The following is a 16,818-nucleotide window of genomic DNA, read 5'->3' as shown; positions in this document are numbered from 1 at the left end:
ATATCATAGATAGATAGATGATAGATACTCAGTATGTCCCAAATATTGCCTGAAAAATACTCAGCCCATTGTTGAGAATCATTGCCTTAAAGGAAAAATGATTTTAAAAAATGAGACTACAAGAAGGACTTTTGCTCACGAAAAGACACCTTTAAGAGAGCGAAAAAGCAAACCGTAGAATGAGAGAAGATCCTTGCATCACATATATCAACAAAGGGTTCACATGCAGAACTTACAGGTTGTGCCTATCAATCAATAAGAAAAAAAATCAGACAACTCAATGAAACACAGATAAGAGACTTGAACAGAAAAGTTAACAAAAGTAAAATAACCAACTGACCTATAAATATATGAAAGGTACTAACCTCATTAGTAACTAGAAAAATACAAATTAAAACCACAGAGCAAGAGCAGCATGCATTCATTAGAATAGCTAAAATTAGAAAGATTGATAATATCAAATATTGACAAGGAGAGCAACTAGAACTCTCCTACACTATTAGAGGAAGTGCCAGTTAACAGCTCCATCACTTTTCACTTTCTCAGTATCAGCTGAGAAACTGAAAATGCACATATCCTATGACATCAATTCAATGCCTAAGAATACACCCAAAAGAAATCTCTGCATCATAAAGCATGAACAATAATGTTCATTACAACGTGATATGTGAAACAGCCCAAAAGTCCTTCAACAGCAGAAAGAATAAATACAATTATGGAACAGTTATACAATGGGATACTCCCCAGCAACAAAAATTAACTGCTATTACAATGACATTGATGAATCTCACAAGTATAATGTTAAGGGGAGCAAAAGCTAAATTTAAAAAGAGACCTATTGTGTCAGTACACCTATAAAAAGAACAGAAACAAACAAAATCAATCTTTGGTGTTAAAAGTCAAGATGGCAGTCCCATTTGGTGAGGGTGGAGATGGCAAGAATTAGGATGAGGCACATGGTTGTTGGGGGACCTCTGACGTGTTGGTGATATCCTATTTCCTGATTAGGGTGGTGGTAACATGGACGTGTTCACTTTGTGATTGCTGAGTTATATTAGTAGAGCACCATGCTGCAATTAAAAGTTTGGTTTGGGCTGGGCATGGTAGCTCATGCTCAGAGTTCCAGCACCTTGCCAGGTCGAAGAGGATAGATTGTTTGAGACCAGGTGTTTGAGACCAGCCTGGGCATCATGGCGAAACCCCATCTCTACAAAAAAAATACAAAAATTAGCCGGCCGTGCTGGGGTGCATCTGTAGTCCCAGGTACTCAGAAGGCTGAGGTGGGAGGGTCGATTGAGCCCAGGAGGTCAAGGTTGCAATGAGCTGTGATCTTGCCACTGCACTCCAGCCTAGGCAATAGAGACCCTGTCTCAAAAAAAATAAAAATAAAAAAGTTTGGTGTGTTGGGTCTGTTTTTGTTTTAAGTTGGCTTTCAGTCCCTGTGAGAATTTTTGGTTTCCTAATTTATAATTAAGACTTTTCAGTGACCTCATTTTTCCCTCACCTTCTCAATTTTACCATATATTAAGAGGCATATTTTTATCCATAACAGCCTCTTTGATTACGCTATTAATCACCAAGGAAAAAATATTAAATACATGAAAATATTGATCCAGAAATTGTTATTTCTTGAACTTCCACTGTGCCTCTAATTTACCTGGCTCTTAGAGGTTATTACCTTTTCATATTCTATCTTTCAATTTTTCATTAACTAATTTTCCTATTTTATCTCAGTTTTCTCCCTTTTCCCATGAGGATATTGAATTTAATTGGGCATAAACACTATTGCTAAAAGAATTATAGCCAGGCCGGGCGCAGTGGCTCACGCCTGTAATCCCAGCACTTTGGAAGGCCGAGGCGGCTGGATCACGAGGTCAGGAGATCAAGACCATCCTGGCTGACACGGTGAAACCCCGTCTCTACTACAAATACAAAAAAAAATAGCTGGGCGTGGTGGTGGTGGGCGCCTGTAGTCCCAGCTACTCGGGAGGCTGAGGCAGGAGAACGGCGTGAACCCGGGAGGCGGAGCTTACAGTGAGCCGAGATTGCGCCACTGCACTCCAGCCTGGGCCACAGAGCGAGACTCCGTCCCAAAAAAAAAAAAAAAAAACAAAGAATTATAGCCAACACCTGACCTGGTTTATATGCCAGTCTATTTTTATATCCCCAAATCTTAAAAACGTCACCTTTAATTTCCATCATAAGGCATTTTCCACCATTTGTTTCATCAAGTAGTACTGTTTGTATTCAATTAACAGCTTCTAAAATCTCATTTTTTACTCAGTCTTTTGGACAAGTCAGGTGATCTACAAGAAGAAGTACCTCTACTCCTGTTCACCAGGTGTGAAAAAGAAAAAGAAAAAAAAAGATACATATATATGAAGAGAAAAAGAAAAAAAGAGTGCCTCCAGTTTTTTACACTCGTGTTTCACTGTTTTATCCATTCAATCTTGAAAAATAAAAGTATACTTTACCACCCCATTCACTCACTCAGTGGTTCCCAAAAAAGGATGCCAACTATGTTCTAGTAAGCCAATAAATACATAAGTTTAATTCATCTGACAATCTGCCTTCTCAAGCAACCTCCTAGAGTATATTGCATCATAAAGTCACAAATGTTTTATTATATGTGAGTGTGATTTTCAGATTCACATGAAAATGTAATTTCCTCCCATAGATATTTTATAAAGTTTTGTTTTAAAATTACTTATGCCTTCCTCACATACGGGACCACTTTACCCTCATCTGCATGTTCATATATCTTTCTTTTACTCTGGAATTACGTTCCAATCATGTTCTCCCCATTAAACCCCTGCTGATCAGATATGCTGTTAAGGGTTTCAAATCTCCTGTTTAGTAATCCGTGACCCAGCAATGAAATAGGACCACTTCTCGCACCTGCTTTTGTGTGGCTTTCTTGTCTGTTATCTATTTGCTACACTGTTGACTGGTCTCTTGACAGTTGAACCTGTGTATGCTATTGCTGTTGCTGCACTACAAACTGCTCCATAATTTAGTGCCATAAAACAACCATAGGATTATTCTTATGGATTGCCTGGTCCAGGAATTTCAGAGCACAGCAGAGACAACTGGTCTATGCTCCATGAAGCCTGGTGCTTCATGTGGGAATACTTGAAGGCTGGGGATGACTCAACAGGGACTGGAGCCATCTAGAGGCATCTTCATTCACACATCTGGCAGTTGTTGCTGGCTGTTGGCAAGGACCTCAGCTGGGCTATCAGCAGGAACACCCATATGGCCTCTCTATGTAGTCTGTCTACGTGGGCTAGTTTGGACTTTCTCATAGCATGATGGGTGGTTCTAAAAGTGAACATTTCAAGAAAATAAGGTCGAAGTGTGTGGAATTTTTATAACCTAGTCTTGGAAATTACATCACTTGAGGCAGTCATAAATATCCATCTGGACTTGAAGGGAAAGTACATACACTTTACCTTTTGATGGGGAGTGAAAACTTTCCAGAATAGCATGTGAAACTGAGATATTGTTGCAGCCATCTTTGAAAAACACAATCTGCCACACAAAGCTTCCACCAATCCCATCCATATGTTCTGCAACCTCTCACTTCTCCCAGATTTTCAAAATTCTGTCTTTTCTTATATTTCTAATGCCCCAGCCAATAATTTCATGTGATGATGATGACAATGATGATGATGATGGTGATGATGATTGACATCTATCAGATCTATGTGCTGTGGACTGATCTGAGATTTAAATGTATTAACTTAGTCTTCACAGCAATTATATGAGGCAGGTACTTGTTATCCTCAATTACTGTAAGGAAACTAAGGTACAGAGAGGTTAAGAAACTTCCCCAAAGTCATACAGTTGTTAAAAAGAAGATCTGGAATTTGAACTCAGGGAATCTTTTTCCAGGACCTACACTCTCAACCACATTGTTTCATTTACTCAATAAATACTAATTGAGCATCTACAAAATGAAGGTACTCTCCAAAATTCAGGGGTGAAGAGTGAATAAAGCAGATAAAATCCCTGCTCTTGTGGAGTCTGCATTCTAGTGAGAGGAGACAGGTGAGAAACAAACAAGTAAATATACAATACATCAGATGGTAATAAGTGATATGAAACATAAGACAGGATGAACATAAAAGGAAGTTCCAAACATGAAGAAGAAAATTGATTTTAAATATACTGGTGAAATAATGTCTAATAAGACATTTGATTCGAGACCTGAAGGAAGTGAGGTCTAGGAGAGCCATGTGGCTATTTGGAGGCATGGCATTTCAAGCAGGGGAATAGCAAAAAGGCCCTGGGGCAGAAGCAAGTTTGTCACGCTATACTGAGAAGCCAGTGTGACTTGGGCAGGACAGGCAGGAGGTGAAGTCATATAGACAAGTGAGGACCAAATCACTGGGGGTCTCAAGGGTCCCCAAGATCTTGAAAGATCTTTGGCTTTTACTCTGAAACCAGAATCCTATTGGAAGACTTTGAGCAGAGGAGTGGCACAATTGATTTAAGTTTTTATAGGGATAACTCCATCTACTAAGTGAAGAATAAATTGTAAGGGAGTAAGAATTAGAGCAGAAAAACCAGTAAGGAGGCCCTTATGATGATCCAGACAAAGATGAAATTAACTTGAACCAGATGGTAGCTGTGGTGGACATGGTGAGATACCTAATTATGGATTTATTGCCTGTATGGATTTCTTCTAGAGATAAATCCAACCATTCCTGCTCATGGATTAGGGGAGTTAATGATGACTTCCAGTTTTTTATTTTGACCTGAGCAAATGGGAAAACTACACTGCCATTAGATGAGACTGGGAGAACCAGCAAAGGGACAAGTTTGGGGCCATGGAAATCAAGAGAGTGGTATTGGGAGTGTTAAGTTTAGATGGCTGTTAGTCATCCACATACAAACATTGAGTAGGTAGTTTGATATTTAAACCTAGAATTCAGGAAAAATGTTCAGGCTGGAGTCAGAAACTTGGGATTCATTAGATACTATTCAAAAACCTGAGATTCATACTAAGGAGAGAGCCTACATGGAGAAGAGGCCCAAAGACAAAGATTGCAGTGTGCCAATGTTCAGAGATTAGGTGACAGTCAAAGCCAGCCAAGGGGACTGAGCAGTGGCTAGTGAGGTAAGAGGAGGACAAATCATGTCCTGGAAACCAGTGGAGAAAGTGTTTTCACTGAAACAAATGTTGCAGAGAGGCAAAGTATGTGGTGATCTGAGATCAATGAATTTAGCAACATAGAGGTCACTGACAACAGCTGTTTCAACAGAATGGAGGAGAGGCACTAAGCCATGCTACCTCTGTAGATGGAACCTAGCTTCTTTTCAGACATTTTATTTCCCCTCAAAGTTCTTCAATCTCAAAAAAATGAAGTCCCCATGCTGTGTAACAGCATTTCATTTAAGAATCAATACTCTGGCCTTTGCCTGGATGTGGAGTCCCGTGAACAGTCCATAAAAGGTCCTAGTTGTAACCTTCTTCCCCACAATCCACACCAGGCACCCCGAACCTCTCAACTCCACCTTCAAGCCACTAGTTACACCCTCAACTTCAGTGCCCTAGGGATCCTACACAGATCTAAACTGGATACTGAGCCCAGGGCTGTCTCTTAATTAGAGTCTAAGCTTTGGGGACACCCTCTGAGTCCTCTCTCTTCCTCTGTTGTCATGGCCACCCCCTTCTCTTCTCCTGTCATCTTTCTTTCTTCTCCATCATCTCCTCTATCTAATCAAGTCTTCAGTGAGATGACATAGTGACCTTCTCTCTAAACTCAGTAAAAATTCCATGTTGGTTATGGTCCAGCCTCCTGTAGCTGGGTCTGGCCCATGTTGATCCATGGAGGAGAAGATAGACTAGACTACATCTCCCTCCTTAGAAACACCTCAGGTTGCCAATTGCTGAATTGTATAACGAAATGTGAGCTGAATGGGCAGAAGATGCATGAGCACAAAGATAAAGCCAGCTCTGGTGATCACTGCCTCAACTCCCCAGGGCCACAGACAACAGACTTTATCCTGTATCCTCATGACACACACACGCATCCACAGGCACATGTGCCTGAGGATTTCCAAGCTGCCTGGTCTCCACATTTACTGCCATGAGTGTCTTATTTAATAGGTCCTAGTGACAACACCTTTATTATATCAGAGTGCAGGGAGAAAAGCAGGCCCAGCCCTCATCATCTCTGCTGTGCAGAGGGGTATGAGAAGTAGCATTCTGCCAGCACAGAGCTATCCGGTACCTGGGAGGCCCTCTAACTGAGTGTCTGCCATGAGAAAGGAGCTGGAGAAAACTGACCTTCCCTGCAAGTACCTGATCATGCCTCCCTGGGTCCCTTCCCCAGGGCCCAGCCTCCCACTACCCTCATCTCATGTAGTGCTGAGTAGACTGTAGGCAAAGGGCCACAGCCACACTGGAGGTGAGGAAATACATTCTCCACAGATCAATTTCAGAGGGGCCTGTGCTGGGGCCAGCGGAAAACAGACCCAGGAGTAGACTCCTAATGGCCATTTTACAGCACAGAGCCAAACAGTGGCAAGAGCCTGCAGCCAGTAGCCCTTCCTCTGAGTGAGTAGGAAATGGAATTTCTGGGCTGGTGAAGCCTCTGGTGGTGCAAGAAGAGCTGCTCATGCTAAACAGTTCCCCTCAGGTCTGGCCTCGTCAAAAACTAACATCATTCTCTATCAATCAATCTGTCCATCTATCTTTCTTTACACACTGTCAAAGTGTGTAAGAGGGTATTTCTCATTCACTGCCCTGGAAACTAAGAGCAGAGAGATCTCAAGGCTACTTGTTCTCCACAGCAGGTCCTGGCCAACAATGGAGGGTATGGAGCTGATGCTGGAGGCTGGTCAGGTCTCTCAGCTCCTACAAAAGGTCCCACTGGGAACAGATGTCTGGTTAGGGTTCAGACTAGGGATGGAGGCATCTAAAAGTCTTAGTGGAAGGGAGAAAGAAGACAAGGTGCAGCCCCTGGAGAAGACCTGGCATCTCCACAGATGCCGAGGCTCAGCAATGCTGTTCCTATGGCCCCAGACCCTGAGGTCAGAACAGACTATCTTATAAAAAGGAAGATAGAGTTCTAGGATCCTTTATCTAATGTGTCTCCAGAATTAGGACTTTGGTTTGTTTGTTGGTTGGTTGGTTGGTTGGTTGGTTGGTTGGTTGGTTGGTTCTACCATGTAGTAACAGAAACATATAAAATGTGTGAATAGCATTTAGCAAGTAACATCTCAGAGCCTGAGAGAAGTCACAAAAATCTACTCAAACAAAATGAAGCAGGGAATATTCACACAGGTGGCACTGGGAAGGAGCAGAGGCACTTGTCACCAGCAAATCCCCCATCCCGCTCTGCCTCTGCCCAAGCTAAGGAAGCAGCCAGGATCCCTCTCTGACTTTTTATCCTGCCCTGCAGGGCTGGCCTGATGTCCCAGAGGTTGACTGAGCTCAGCTCCTTTTGTTGTTTCAGGAAGCAGCTGTGAGGAAAACAGTCCTGTTTCAATGAACAAAGTCCTTGTGGTTGCTGCAGACCCAGGAAGAAGTCTTTGATTCCCAAAGGGAAAGCCAGCTGCACTCACCCCTATGCCCAGATGTGCAGATGAATATTTCTAATGTCTTGTTGTCTAAGGTTTGAATGTTTTACCTCCAAAGTGACAGATGGATGCTGAGAGCTGCAAAAAGTTTAACTAAAATAGTTCAGTTGCTAAAGGAGAGGCTAAGGAGGATAAGAGAAGTTGACCCACCCATCCCCAGAACCCAGAAGAACAACAACTTTAAGGAGGTTGGAGGGAAAGATGGAACACACTCAGACAGAGCCTGCTCTCCATCAGCCTCCCTGGAGATGAGGGGCTGGCTGCTGCAATCAGAGCTCTGCCCCTATGTACTTCCTCTTCACAAGGGGTGTAAAGCTCTGCAGGAGGTTTCCATCTCACCTCCTTGAGGATATTGATGGACATCCACCCTCCTAAATCTATACACTAAAAGGTATCTAATTTAGTGGAACCCTCCCACTCACCTCTCACCTTCTACACTGCAACCCTCAGCTCACTGGAAGGAAAGACATAGACAGGAGAGAAAGGAAGGATTGTCAACGTTGTTGAAGAGAAGAGGAGTTCCTTAACACCTCAGGGGCTCAGCTGGGTTTCCACAGTGGAGGACAGTGAGTGGGGCTACCCCACCCCTGGTCCAGCAGTAGACACATGACTCAGGCCTGGCCAGGCAGAACACTCCACACTTGGCCACAATAGTTGGTTCAGAGATGGCACAAGACCCATAACAGTCCAAGGAGAGTTAGTTCTGACATTCTTTATGGAACTAAGAGAAACAGTTTTCCTGCTGGAAACAGAAGCCAAGAATTCATCCTCACTCTAAAAGGAGAAAATCTTCCTAAGAATGAAGTCAACCATCAAAAAATAAAAGCTGAGAATTAAAAAGATGTGGATTCTTGATGACATTATGTAAGCACCTGGACCTAGCCATGTATGAAGCCAGTTTGCTTTGCAATATTACCCAATGTATTTTCCCTCTCAGTACTTCCTTTTCTCTTTGCTGTGTAAGGGAACAAATCCAGCAAGCCTTAGTTTTGACTCTCAAAAGCAAGTTGTTTTATTACATATCTAATAGCCTGGAAAGGAGGAAATTCAAGAGCAAGGGTTTTGTTCGGAGAAGTGCAAGCATGGAATTTGTTCTATAAATCAGAGGGTAGGAAAGAAACTGGCTATGACATCAGAGCAGTTGCCCATTACCTAGCTTTCCCTGGGCTTAGGGAAGGAGCTAAAAGATTTGGAGAGAACATAACTAGATTATAAATGCTGCCTGAACCCTCTGAGAAGGAGCCTAGCTAGGGAGGTAAGGAGAGATGCTTGAAAACCTAGAGAGGTAAAAGAGGCATCTGAAAATAACAGGGATTGTACCACAATTCCCAGGCACAATTGAGAGAGTCTACAAGGATCTCAGAGAAGCCGCCCTAAATTCAACACAGAGCTTGTGTTGGTTTTAAAATGTGCGAACAAATTATTTGACTCTCTTCCCTTTAAAAGTTTTAGAGCTAAATTTCTCTCCCCTTGGACTCAGTGACTCACATCTAACAAATAGATTGTGATCAAAGTAACTGTATGTTACACTGAGATTAGATTAGTCGTTAAAGGTGTTGAAGCTTTCTCCTCATTCTCACTCTCTTGAATCACTCACTCCAGGGAAGCCAGCTGCCATGTCATAAGGATACTCAAGCAGCAATGTGAAGAGGTCCACATGGCAAGAAACAATAAGCAAGGAATGAAGCCTCCTGCAACAGAATGTATGAGCCTTCTTGAAAGAGGATCTTCCAGCCCCAGTCTTCAGATGATTGCAGCCCTAGGTGATATCTTGAGCATAACCTCAGGAGAGACCCTGAGCCATACCCCACATTCACTGAGCTAAACTGCTACCATATTCCTAACCCACAAGACTGTATAAGATAATAAACACTATTGTTGTTTCAAACCACTAAGTTTTGAGATAATTTGTTAACAGCAACATATAACTGACTCAGTGCTAGATCACAATAACGTGATTGAGCAGTAATGACTGTGAAAAATTACCAAGAGATGAGCCTGAGGGGACACTCAGCAAGGCCCATGCATTCCATTCTGTTGGCCAGGGGCAAGCCAAGTGTTTCTTCATCCTCCAGCAGATGCTGTGGAACCCTGATATCAAGGCAAGAGCCATGGGTATCAGAAGCAGTGATCACAATACTGCCCAGAGGTCTGGCCTAACCAGTTGCACCTTAGCCGATCTCAGCAGGCAAGATCCAAAGGCCAAAGGAGATGAGACCCTTCCAAGCAGGCACTGAGGACTAGATAATAGTGCCTGCCAAAGGGCCTGCTACACCCGGATGTCTAGCTAGGAGAAGGAAAGGAGAAAAGGGACAAGGCATGCTGAAAGACTAAGAATTTACCCAAAGAAAATTGAGTATATGAGCAGTTTTAAACTAGAAATGATAATTAACTTTGTTGGGTGAGTTTAAGTTATACCACTTCCAAGGAGAAATGTTTATGAGCAAGTTCTGTTCAATTACAGAAAATAGTTATCTTTCCATACAGCTGAAATATGACAGCACATCTTAAATCCACTACACATTTTTGCATATTGTGAAATATTTCAGATATACAAAAGATAAAATGAATACAGCCTAAGAAATAAGAAGTTAAATTTCCCTGGGTACTCCTCCCTGATCACAGTACTATTATTATCATCATTCCCTTGTATTTCTTTTTACTCTAACTACAAATATATTTAGCCCCTCAATTTAAAAAAAGTATTATTTTGCATACTTTTAATCTCTAGGTAAATAGCATTACATTGCAGGTACTTTTCTGCAACTTCTTTTCTGTTTAACATTATAGTTGTGAGATTCACTTCTCTTGAAATTTGTAATTCCAGTTATATCTAGTTAATTTAATTTCTTACTCCATTTAAATTTATTATGGTTACTGATTATTTCTATTATCTTATTTTGGCCTTTCTAGTTTTTTCTAAGCATCCTCTTTTTATCTTTTCCTGATAACTTTTAAATTGATTAGATTATCTTATTCAGTTGTTTCCCTCTACTGATTTAGAAGTGCACACTTTACTTCTAATATGCAAGATTTAGCCTTTTTAAATTTACATTTAACAAAGTTTAACATTATTCAGTATTGCTATATTTTTCATAACAATTCAACTCCAGTCAAATATTTCTCTTACTACCTATTACTTGTGACTAATATTTTTAATTTTTACCCACAAATTAAACATTATTGTTGTTGCTTAACATAGTAAATATTTATATTTATCAACTTTATCAATTCCTTTGATCACTATTTTCCTGTATCTTACATTTTCCTTTTGAGATCATTTTCTTTTTTCCTGACAAAGTATATTAAGTCTGATGATGTCAAATGCTCTCAGTTTTTGCTTGTCTAAAAAGTATCCTTGTTTTACCTTCATGTTGGGAACAGGCTTCCAAATCGTCATAAACTGTTTGTGATGGCCATGACACCCACGCTGCAGGTTGTGGGTTTACCTGAATGAGGGCAAGGAACCCCGGCCCACCCAGGGCAGAAAACCACTTAAAGGCATTCCTGAGCCATAAAAAATAGCATGAGCGATCTGTGCCTTAAGGACATGTTCCTGCTGCGTAACTAGCCAGATAACTAGCCAGAGCCCATCCCTTTGTTTCAGCCCATCCCTTTGTTTCCCACAAGGAATACTTTTAGTAAATCTATAATCTATAGAAACAATGCTTATCACTGGCTTGCTGTCAATAAATATAAGGGTAAATCTCTGTTCAGGGCTCTCAGCTCGAAAAGCTGTGAGACCCCTGATTTCCCACTATTTCTGTGTGTGTGTCTCTAATTCCTCTAGCGCCCGCTGGTTTAGGGTCTCCACGACCCAGCTGGTCTCAACACCTTCACTCTTGAATAATTTGTTGATAAGCAGTTCTAGGTTGGTAATTATTTTCTGTTCACGCTTGAGATATTATTCCACTAGATTGTGTTGTTGCAGCTGAGGTGTCAGGTGTCTTTCTAATTGTCATTTCTTAGGTCGGGCACAGTAGCTCACGCCTGTAATCTCAGCACTTTGGAAGGCCGAGGTGGGTGGACCAATTGAGGTCAGGAGTTGGAGACCATACTGGCCAACATGGCAAAATCCATCTCTACTAAAAATATAAAAATTAGCTGGCTGTGGTGGCACATGCCCATAATCCCAGGTACTCAGGAAGCTGAGGCAGGAGACTCTCTTGAATCCAGTAGGTGGAGGTTGCAGTGAGCTGAGATCCTGCCACTGCACTCCACCCTGAGCAACAGAGAGACTCCATCTCAAAAAAAAAAAAAAAAAAAAAGGCATTTCTTTATAGATAATCTGTCTTCTTTCTGACTACTTTTAATAGCTCTCTTTGTTTTTCTAGTTTTACTATGATGAAACTAGGTATAGTTTTGTTTTTATTTATCCTACTTGAAACTCATTTTGTTTACTGAGTCTGAGGATTCATATCTTTCTTTAATTCTAGAAAACAATCAGCTATTGTTTCATCAAAAATTTTCTCTGCCCTCTTCTCTGACTCCTCTCTTCTGGGACACTAGAATCTACAAAGAACTAAAACAAATTTACAAGAAAAAAAACAACCCCATCAAAAAGTGGGCGAAGGATAAAAACAGACGCTTCTCAAAAGAATACATTTATGCAGCCAAAAGACACATGAAAAAATGCTCATCATCACTGGCCATCAGAGAAATGCAAATCAAAACCACAATGAGATACCATCTCACACCAGTTAGAATGGCAATCATTAAAAAGTCAGGAAACAACAGGTGCTCAAGAGGATGTGGAGAAATAGGAACATTTTTACACTGTTGGTGGGAGTGTAAACTAGTTCAATCATTGTAGAAGACAGTGTGGTGATTCCTCAAGGATCTAGAACCAGAAATACCATTTGACCCAGCCATCCCATTACTGGGGATATACCCAAAGGATTATAAATCATGCTACTATAAAGACACATGCACACACGTATGTTTATTGCAGCACTATTCACAATAGCAAAAACTTGGAACAAACCCAAATGTCCATCAACAATAGACTGGATTAAGAAAATGTGGCATGGCCAGGCACGGTGGCTCCCAGCACTTTGGGAAGCTGAGACGGGCAGATCATGAGGTCAGGAGATCAAGACCATCCTGGCTAACACAGTGAAACGCTGTCTCTACTAAAAATACAATAAATTAGCCAGGCATGGTGGCGGGTGCCTGTAGTCCCAGCTACACGGGAGGCTGAGGCAGGAGAATGGCATGAGCCCAGGGGACAGAGCTTGCAGTGAGCCAAGATCACGCCACTGCACTCCAGCCTGGGCGACAGTGTGAGACTCCGTCTCAAAAATAAAAAAGAAAAAGAAAAAAAAAAAAAGAAAATGTGGCACATATACACCATGGAATACTAAGCAGCCATAAAAAAGGATGAGTTCATGTCCTTTGTAGGGACATGGATGAAGCTGGAAACCATCATTCTGAGCAAACTACCGCAAGGACAGAAAACCAAACACCACATGTTCTCACTCATAGGTAGGAATTGAACAATGAGAACACTTGGACACAGGGTGGGGAACATCACACACCAGGGTCTGTCGTGGAGTGGGGGGAGGGGAGAGGGATAGTATTAGAAGGAATACCTAATGTAAATGACGAGTTAATGGGTGCAGCACACCAACATGGTACATGTATACATATGTAATGAACCTGCACGTTGTGCTCATGTACTCTAGAACTTAAAGTATAATAAAAAAAATTTGAATCGTCACATTTTAATTTTTCAAAGTTCAGGTTGGTTCTTTATCAATTCTGCTGGTATTTTTTGATAGCATCTTGTCCCTTTCTCATGTTTTTAATTTCTTCTCTTTCTTAAACATTTGAAACTTAGTAATTTTATATTCTATATCTCTAAATTCTAACATTTTAAATCCTTGATTGTCTAATTCTGCTGTTTGTTGTTGTTGTTGTTGTTTTGACACTTCTTCAGAGTGCTTTGTTTATTTGTGTGTTTTGTAATTTTGGATTGTATGTTTATGTTTCACAGGATTTTATCTATTGAAATCCTGTGAAACCAAACCAAGGGAAGATTTATGTCTTCTTTCTGGGACACTTAATTTAAACTATTGGGTTAGAGCCTCCTAGGCCAAGTAGGTAACAACTAATTCAAATCACAAATATGATGGAGGACAGGAAAATAGATAAAACTTCTCAGAGAATAGTAATTTTTTTTTACAACCAGTCCTAGACAAGAGCAAAGCCTAGAGAAACAAGTTTCCAAGCCATGTTCTTTGATACCAGGTGGACTTTTAAAGTTTACTTTTTCTCTGAGAACACAGTCCAAGGGCTTTATGCAGGGGTCTCCGTTCCAAATTTACTTCAATCTCAGGCATTGTCTCCTGCCACCCAAGCCTCTGGGTTACTGAAATTAAAAGCCACAAAATACCTGTTAAAGACAATTATTCAGTGACATTTCATAGAGTAAGGTAAGGAAGATTTTCCATCACAATAAGTATAGGTACCACTACAATGTGGTCTTGCAGTGGGAGAGATTGGGCTCAACTCTGTAGATGAACAACAAATAAGAGAAAAATATCAAGGGTAAGAGGGATTCTGGCTAACCCAAAGTAATGGGATTCATGTGAAGATAGGCCAAGGTGATCAGACATCACCTAGGGGGTGAAGGATGAGGGGCCTGATCAGAGATTGAGAATGATCAGATATCAAGGGTGAGGGGGTTCTTGCTAAACTGACTTAGCAAGGCTCTTTGTGAAAACTGGATTTTACAAAGAGGTGTACAAATAAGCCTAGAAGGTTCAGAAGCCTGACTAAAGTTTGGCCAAGCAAATAATCTTTGTCATAACCTCAGTCCCAAGACACATTTCAATTTTTGGCCTCTGGGATTTTTTTATTTTTCTAGCTAACTTGGCAATACATTTAAATGGAGTATGTTTAATTTTATCCAGCATATCCAGGAATTTTAAACTGGGAGTTTTTTAAACTATACATGCCACTATAATGTTCCCCTCATATGGTTTTCAAAAGTCACTCAGCTTGCAATGTCTGAAATAGTTTGGAGAGGAGAAACATGCAAAAGCAGGAAGACCTACTAGGTGACTATTGCAGATATTTACACAAGACAGAATAACTCATAAGAGGATTGTGATGGCAGAGACAGAGGGAAATATGAGGAAATTTCAAAATGCAGAAAAAATGAATTAAAAGATAAAAAATATAAAATATGAACTTTATTTCTCAACATAAGTTCCACCAAGTTCAAGACACTTTTGTAAGAAATGACACCAGCCATTTAGTACACCCTAAAGAACTGAGAGTCCTGGAGACTTAACCATGTCAATACAGTCCTTTTTACATTATTAACTGAAGAAAATTGTGTGCCCTTGACAGATATTTTTAAGATTAGAAAACAAAAAGAAGTCAGAAGGGGCCAAATCAGGTGGATGCCTAATGATTTCCCATTGAAACACTAACAAAATTGTTCTTGTTTGATGAGAGACATGAGCGGAAGCATTGTCACAGTGGAGAAGAACTGTCTGGTGAAACTTTCTCAGGTGTTTTTCTTCTAAAGCTTTGGCTAACTTTCTCAAAACACTCTCAATAGGCAAATTAATGTTATCATTCTTTGGTCCTCCACAAAGTCAACAAGAAAAATACCTTGAGTATCCCAAAAAAACTGTTGCCACTACCTTTGTTGTTGACTGGTCTGCTTTGCTTTGACTTCCTCCTCTTGATAGCCATTGCTTTGCTTGTGCTTTTTCTTCAGGATCATACTGGTGAAGCCATGTTTCATCTCCTGTTACAATTCTTTGATGAAATGCTTCAGGACTGTATTCGTCTGTTTTCACACTGCTATAAACAACTGCCGGGGACTGAGTAATTTATAAACAAAATAGGTTTAACTGAGTCACGGTTCTGCATGTCTCAGGAGGCCTCAGGAAACTTAAAATCATGGTGGAAGGCAAAGAGGAAGCAAAGCCCTTCTTCACATGGTGGTAGGAAAGAGTGAGTGAAAAGCCCAGAGGAAACTGCTGTTTATAAAACCATCAGATCTCATGGGAACACCCTCACTATCATGAAGACAGCATGGGGGAAACTGCCCCAATGATCCAATCACCTCCCACCAGGTCTTTCCCTCAATAGCTGGGGATTACAATTAAAGATGAGATTTGGGTGAGATCACAAAGTCATATCAAGGATCTTGACTCCACTTGTTTAAACTTTCCACTGAAAGCTCTGCTGTTATCTGTAGCAGATCTGAGTACAACAGTTTTGTCACCCATTGAGTGGAAAGTTTGCTCCACTGTAATTTTTCAGTCAGAATTGTGTAAACTGAACCAATTGAGATGTTTCTTGTGTTGGCTATTGTTTCTGCTGTTCTCTTCAATTAGGGCACAAACAAGATGAATTTTTTTCCTCACAAAGTGATGTGGATACTCTGCCACTATCTATATCTTCAACATCAACTCCTCCCCATTTTGTTGAGATGGGGTCTCACTCTGTTGCCCAGGCTGGACCACAGTGGCTCAATCATAGCTCACTGCAACCTTGAACTGCTGGGCTCAAGCAATCCTCCTGCCTCAGCCTCCCAAGACACTGGGACTACAGGTGTGCACCACCACACCTGGCTAATTTTTAAATTTTAGTACAGGTGAGGTCTCGCTATGTTACCCAGGCTGGTCTCAAACTCCTGGACTTGAGAGAGCCTCGTGCATAATCCTCCCAAAGTGCTGGGATTACAGGCATGAGCCACCATGCCTTGACGCCTCCTCGTTTCTTAAAATGAGTTACGCATTTGTAGACTGCTGATTTATTTGGGGCATTGTCCTCATAAATTTTTCCTAAAGCATCAATTTCATCATTCTTCACCACAAATTCCGTGTTTGTTCTTGCTTCAATTTTCGCAGAATTCAGATTGCTTGAATAGGGGCTCTTTTCAAACTGTCTTAGCCGTCTTAGTGCCTCAGATCCTGTTCAGACATGTTATATAACAAGTCAATACAAGTTTATTTTGGTGTAAAAAAATTTGGAAACCTATGTAGTTTTTAGCATAATACACATTTTCCATGAACTTTTCAAAGACCCCTCTCAGATAAACCTGGGAGAGATTCCGTATTTAAAATCAATAGGGTTTCAGATGTCCAAGAAGAGATGTGTAGTGAAAAGTTTTTATAGGGGTTAGGAGCTCAGATGAGAGATCCAAGTTGCATAGGAGATTTGGGATGTCTTCTGTTAAAGCCTGGTAACTGAATTCAAGGCATA

General features: G+C 40.9%; 1 long non-coding RNA gene across 1 annotated transcript in view; it reads right to left on the bottom strand.

Annotated features, from left to right (window-relative positions):
• LOC140710056 (uncharacterized) overlaps positions 1-16,818 on the bottom strand; it is a 45,317-nt gene that overhangs the window by 27,666 nt on the left and 833 nt on the right. The window contains exon 2 of the long non-coding RNA XR_012090927.1: positions 15,246-16,526. This is a non-coding gene — a long non-coding RNA (uncharacterized lncRNA). The remainder of the gene's footprint in view (positions 1-15,245; positions 16,527-16,818) is intronic.

Source organism: Chlorocebus sabaeus, chromosome 24 (genome assembly GCF_047675955.1).
Source record: "Chlorocebus sabaeus isolate Y175 chromosome 24, mChlSab1.0.hap1, whole genome shotgun sequence".
NCBI classification, from domain to species: domain Eukaryota; kingdom Metazoa; phylum Chordata; class Mammalia; order Primates; family Cercopithecidae; genus Chlorocebus; species Chlorocebus sabaeus.
Note: the sequence above shows the minus strand (reverse complement) of the source record. Positions and strands in the feature narration are given on the sequence as shown.